The sequence below is a fragment of the Epinephelus moara genome, chromosome 13 (assembly GCF_006386435.1).
Source record: "Epinephelus moara isolate mb chromosome 13, YSFRI_EMoa_1.0, whole genome shotgun sequence".
Classification (NCBI taxonomy): Eukaryota; Metazoa; Chordata; class Actinopteri; order Perciformes; family Serranidae; genus Epinephelus; species Epinephelus moara.
This window is the reverse complement of record NC_065518.1, coordinates 33,581,212-33,588,427: the sequence shown is the minus strand read 5'-3', so window position 1 is coordinate 33,588,427 and position 7,216 is coordinate 33,581,212.

The following is a 7,216-nucleotide window of genomic DNA, read 5'->3' as shown; positions in this document are numbered from 1 at the left end:
CAGTTAAAAAAAAAACTTAGCTCTCAACTGTGTCCTGACCCCCAAAAGAGAGCCACACTGTGTTTTGCTGGTCATGTTCACCACCTTCACCATCAATCAATCAATCAATCAATCAATCAATCAATAAATCAATCAATCAATCAATTTTATTTATAAAGCCCAATATTACAAGTCACAATTTGCCTCACAGGGCTTTACAGCATACGACATCCCTCTTTCCTTAGGACCCTCACAGCGGACATGATTCCACTTTCCCTCATCAGCCCTGCAGTTTATAACCAGCCCCCAACGTTAATCTGGATGGATCTGTATGACCCTTTGCCTGATTCACAGACTTATGATTCTCTGCCTAATACTTTTTAACTTGTTTGCCTGTTTGGACTGGCCTCCTGGCTTTGACCCCTGCCTCAATGTTCCCGTACCTTTCAGTAAGCCTTACACCGATGTTAATTTTGTCAACAAAAATTATGACCAGAATGCTTGTCAACCTTTTTTCCATGACTAAAATGAGATATCGACGAGCTACAAATAGATCTAAAACAATGACGATAATAAAAACAATGACAAAACCAATGTTTTGTTTTTGTTTATTAGATTATACATTCATTCTGTTCTGTTCTGTCTGTTCTGTCTGTTTTAACTTGTTTTCAGCAACGAGGGACTTTATCTAATTCCAGCAGTCAACACATTGAAACAACAACATGAACTAGGAACAATTCTGTTGTTACAAAGACAGGGCTAAAATGTTAGCAGTGGGCTATCAGACATTCAAAATGCATGATATTTTTCCCCAAAGGTGTGTCTGTTTGTCAAAATATAAGCAATGCCATTGGCTAAATGGATTGAGGGATGTGTGCAGATTCCCATAATCTCATGTATAAAGGTGCTTATGTTCCAAAGCAACAACAAGTTAGTAACAACAACATGAGGGCTTCAATGCAAAAAGGCTTTGGTCAGAAAAAAAAAACAGATCTATGGACACACTTAATAATTCGTCAGAAAGGACAACACAATGCACTGTTGTAATGGGAGACGGAGAAACGCTCAGTGGCTAGAAATTAGGTGCGGAGAATACAACAGAGACACTTGAAGGTGCACCACCCTGCTATTTCTGCCACGTTAAATTAGCTAACTGTAACATTAAATGAAAAGTCCTCATTTTAACTAAGCATAGGCATTTGCTAACATTAAATCAATCTTTCTGGCCAGTCGATTTCATTTCGATTTCTGATACCTGTATAAGCCTAACTGAATTAGTTTAAAGATAGATAACATTTTGACTAAAAGTAATGACTAAAACTATGAAAGGTAAAAATGACTGAAATGAATGATGATAAACCTTTTTGTCTAAAGACTAAAAGCCTGTTTATACCTGTTATTAATATGCGTCTTGAGTGATCCGAGGACAACTGGACAGCGCTAAATACAAGTGTACAAGTACAATACAAGTACATTGTGATTTGGTCATTCAAACCACTTGCCGAGGTGGTCTGGGATGCATTTGACCACATAATGTTTGTAATGTACACGCTAATGCGTCCTGATGCATACCTGACAAGGACTACATCATCAGTGCAGGATGTGGTGTTTTTTTTTGGTGACAGCATGCTAACACATGCTAATTTTCGCCCATTTTACAATGAGTTGAATAAAGTGTTGTGTGTCGGTCCATTGCTTTGCCCTATGGAAGGAGACATGTTGAAATTTGCTGATGGCGACATCTACAGCTGTACCGACACAAACGCTAATGGCCACCCTAATACAATCCCCCTCCCCCCATATGTGCATTGCATATTATTGACCAACACTGCAAATGTTGAGCCAGTTTCTACTCTCCTTCATATTAGCTGTAGGCAGAGCTCTCTGCATTGGCACATGGCTGTGCAGCCATACTGGTTTCATTCAAAAGAATGAGAGGGCAGGGTTTTGTCATGCAGAGCCAAAGTGGGTCTAAATGTTGCCTTACAGGCCTTTTCCACTACAGAAACTTAATGATCCATAAATTGATGTAGCCAGTGTTACAGGTTCTGATTTTGTTTCCCTGTATTCTCCTCACTTCGGGTGCAAGTACCTGAACCTGTTTCAGTTCCACACAGAAAGTGGTACCAAGTTCCAAGGACTTTCAGTCCTGGTGCGCTTTGACAATCACACCTAATAATGCAGGACATATGTTTAGAAAGGTACTGCAAGGAAGTTTGTTTCAGTATACAGGCGTTATTCTGATTCAGAAAACCTAGCATTTTGTGTTTTGCTGCCTTGCTCTGCATTTGTCTGTGTGAATTGTAGATCATTTGCGGAGTGTGGGGAGTACATTTGGGTAATATTATTGTAATTATTATCATTATTTTTTTTCTGCAAAAAAGTGCAAATGAAAATCCATATTAGCACCACTTTTCCAATGTCGTCTGTCCCACAACTGAACTGCACTTGCCTACCAAACAGTGCACAAAAAGGAAATTACCTTTTCAGTGACATAATCTGAAATATTTTGCTTGTAAAATTCAATGGAAAACAAGGCAGAACCTAGAACCTAGACCTTATAGGTTCTTTCAAGTTTAAGTTATGGGAAGCTCCAGATTACAGGATGCTACGTTCTTATAGTGGAAAAGAGCCTTTAGTCTTGTTAAAGTTCTACTTGTCTACTTTTCCATGCATTGTACATTAAGAGAAAAAGAGATCAGATGAAGTAAGAGAAAGATTAATCTGTTTTCACAGTATCACCTCTACCCGCTAGACTGTACTCTGTACACACACACATACACACTCACACAGCAATAAAGTGAGCTGATAAATTGGTCCACTTTCAGTGCTGTGGTGTTTGTGGTGGAATGATCCGTCATTTAGTAGAGATGACCTGATGTTATCAAAGAGTGAAAGAAAACAGAGGAGAGAGAGATGAAGAGATGAATGAGACCATAACAAATCCATAGCCAATATTTCCACATCACTGAGTCTGGCTGTATAACGATAAACACACATATAGTACACGGCAGCACTGTCTGTGGGTGACAAACTGGGTGCTGCATTAAATGAGTTGGTCATGGAAACTCCCTGCACATAGCCAGACAATGAAAAATGAACATGCATCATAATCAGTATATTGCAACACTATTGTGAATATCCTTCCTTAAATGTCAAGGGTTTCATAACTGTAATGTTTACAGCTGAGGGTCAGAGTGAATTCCTGCTGTCTAGGACCAAAACAATCAAAATATCTGCGTGCTAACATGCCCACAAATGACATTTTAATTTAATGGCATAATGCAAGAAATGTTTGGGCACCATTGTAGTTTTGTTTCCTGTTAAATAAAGTGTTAGCATGGTAACACGCTACCACACTAAGTAGTAGTAACACAAAGTATTGCTAAAGGCCTGACACACCAAGCCAACGGTTAGCCATTGATCAAATTTGGGTCATTGGTAAGCGTTGGCCACCCTTATTGGTGTGGTGTGTCAAGTACAGTTGGCCCTCTTTGGTGCTAGATGGCATTTTTTCTAGATGCATTTTTTCCACCAATTCAACATGCTGCACCGACACATAGGAGCCCGTCGTTGAATGAAATCATTGTGATTGGCAGTTCAGATCTGGCACAAGAAGAAAAACAGAAGTGAGGAAAGTAAGCAAAGAGCTAAAGTTGAGAGGGAGTGAGACCAAAACAAACTTCTTATATAAGGTGAGATTATTTTGCTTTATCCACTGAGCTCTTTAGCAGAAACGTTTCGTGATGGTTTGTTCACTAGTGCATGGTAAATATTCTGTTATTCAGCATTGGATTGTGATGTTCATGTGCTAACTGGCTAACTAGCGTCAAGACAGTCTTCCGGTTTCCCTTTTTAAATGATGATTACAGATGACCTCCGTCTGCTGCTATGGGGGGGGGGGGGGGGGGGGGGGGGTATGGCCTGTCATACAAGCGGAGAACATAAGTGCTTGTTGGCCGTCAGTTTGGTATGTTCATGTGCAACTTTTTGGCTGAGACATGGCTGAGACACGATAGTAGTTGTACAACGTTGGTTTGGTGTGTCTGGGCCTTAAGGCTGATTATTGGTTTTGCAGGTTTTTGTTCATGAACCTAAGCAAGCCTATTGGATTAATTAAAGAATTTAGACCTAATGATGGAGCTAGATGAAAAGTCAGGAGATCACCAAAATGATGGTAATTCATCCAGAGGGGAACATGAATATCTGTAGCTACCAAAAGCAAATGCCAGTCCATCCAATAGTTGTTAAAACATGTCACTCTGAACCACTCTGGCAACAGCAAATCAAAAATTAGGGCACCATCATAGTCAGGTGCTGGCATCCTGGGGCAGTTGCCAGACCAAAAAGAGAGCTTTGCACACATCTCACAATCTAAAAGACAGATTACATGAATAGATTCATTTTCCTAAGATGATACAGCTTTGTGATTTTAATGACCCCATGACCCATGAGTTTTCTCTAGTGCAGAGATACTCAACTTGCTACCAGGGGGCACTTTTGCAAAATGACAGGAGGGCAGGGGCCAGTTAATAAACAAAAATTAATAATAAATTACAGTCCCTACAGGATTTTGCAGGCTGTTTTTGGAATTATTGAGGCCTGAAGCATCTGATTTCACATAAGCTTTTCTAAAAAATTGCAATGCATGTTGCAGTGTTTTTTTGTTGTTGTTGTTTTTCGATTACATTTGTGGGCAAGTGAAAAATTGCAAAAATAGTTTTGATGCTGTCTTTGAGCCTATTATTATGAGCATTCAGTGTTTCCCACAGAATTAGAATCTATTTGTTATGCTAGAGTGGGTGAAGGGGTGGGGGCATCAACAGCTGATCGCCAACAATCAGCAACGCAGTGCTGACGGAGCGTCTTTGTCAGGTGCTTGCCTCCTGCTCTCTCTGCCTGGTTAGTGCGAATTAACGAAGCACAACGTGATCCTATCCCTACTTGTCATATTTTGCTGCTTGGGCAGAAGCCTCACAGCAGCGGTTAGCATCTGAGCGCCTGGAACCCTCTTACTGTGAGGTGACAATGCTAACCACCGTGCCACCAAGTCTCAAGTCAAGCCAAGTTTCACAGCATACAGACACTTGTTTTAGCTTGTTTATATCATTGTTTTCTATAACAGTAAATTTTGGGGGCACACAAAACAGGATTCTGGATTTGGGACTGCTGCTTGTAACTGGAGACTGTCCTGAATTTCACCAGATGTCTGGCAACCCGAAATGCAATAAACATTGCAGCTTGTGGAGGTGGTTTGCTTGGTTTTACACTGTTAGTCTTGATTATTTCTATCAGCTGATTCAAGATGGACTGCAAGTAAGTGTGACACTGCTACTCGCTCCCTGAGACGTCACAGTCAGTGTTTGGCCAAACATCCTCCTTGCCGTATCCCCACTCTGCTCTCCCACACATTTGACCAATGTACACATGTCATGGAATGGTGGAATCTGAGGACTATAATTAGCAACATGACTTTCAAAATCAGTGCTGGTGCACATTTATCCACATACACACAAACTGAGAGTAAGGCCCTGCCAATCTTCCATGACCTATGAGCTGGCCTTGATCAGTCGCTTTCACTTCCTTGTTTTGAATCTGTGGATTCCCCTCATGACACACACACTGCTTCTCCTTATGGTATAAACAACATAAGAAACATAAAAATGTGAAGCTTGCTGAATTCACTCCTTTTAAGGTAGAATAAAAGCTTGATGCATCTCATGTTTTGTAGCCCCACTGACACACAGCAGTTATTTATTGAATGTATTCCATAACACTTACGAATTGACTCTGGGCAATGCTGACAGTGTTTTACAGAAAACAAATTGTCAAGGTAGTCTTTGTTCAGTTCAACAGTATCAGCCACTGAGCAAGAATTATGTATGTGTCTTTGAATGCACATTGCCCCTCACCTGCTAATGATGCTGTCTTTGTCCCTTTCGAATTCAGTATGTTTGTGTAAACAAGTTTATACAGTGTGTCATCCAATCATGGCATCCTCTGGCTGCATGACACTGCCTCCCAAATGCTTTGTCTTTTGCATATCTTTTTTGTTTGGATGCAATAAATCATACAAAAACAGAAAGGGTGCACACATTCAGAAAGTCTCTTGTTGAAGGCATTTATTGGGTCGCATTCAGTTGTACTCGCGAAATGAAAAGTTATAAAAATTGACAAATGACCTCTCGAGACAGACTGACAGAAAGACACTAAAACCTACTCCAGCTGATTGCATCCTTGACTGAATTCTTTTCATACCTATCCAAAGTCTGTAACCATTTAGCCTCATTTTCACCAAGTAGTCAGATTCAGTTCAATTCATTATGTATTAGAACGATTATTTTTGTATTTCCATTGTCAAAAGTTGTGGAATGTAACCATTCCATTCCATCCTATTGTTTTATCACTCCTCTGTTGAGGTACCTTGCACACTGGACCAACGCTAAAAGGTGGAGCTAGAAACACTACAGTCTGTTGATTGGTCAAAAGAGAATTGTCACTCTTGCTCTACAAGGGATCAGTGTACAAAGTCGCTATTTTTAAATATCACACTGAGTGCGACAGAGACTGTACACAATCCAGCCTGTTTTTTTGTTCTGAAAAATGTTGGTGCTCAAACCCATTCTGTGGACAATCAGCTAAGTGCAGACGTTCCTCTGCATCTCCAGGAAATATAGTAAGAGCTATTATTATCCAGTGACAACTCCCCTACATTTAAAAGTACTGTTTGCAGTGGAAATGCAAAACAGATATAGGGTCTAGGTACATATCTTAATGGGTAATGTACCAGTTCAAAGGGTGCTACCAGCAGTGTCTAGTGGAAACAAAGGAAGAGGAAGAGGAAGAGGAAAGCGGGCATCTACTGCTAGCTCATCTAGCACTACTGAGCTAGCTAACATTACAACACAGCTGAGGAGGACGCCATAAATGTTTACATGTTGCCAGTGGTGTAGTGGAGGGTATATGCAGGTATATGGCGTATACCCACCTCTCTTTTTGGTTGTTCACAGTATACCTACCTATTAGCCAAAAATCCTTTGGAATATAGGACAGTACACCCACTTCTTCCTTGGTAACATGTCCACCTAGTAGTACATCCACTGCATCAAATACCACTGCACCACTACATCTCACAGTGTTATGAGCACAAGCAGGGGCGAAAATCCCATTTCATAGTTGGGGGGGACAATAAACAGTAAAATTTTAGAGAATAATTCCAGGGGGGGGGACAAGGAAA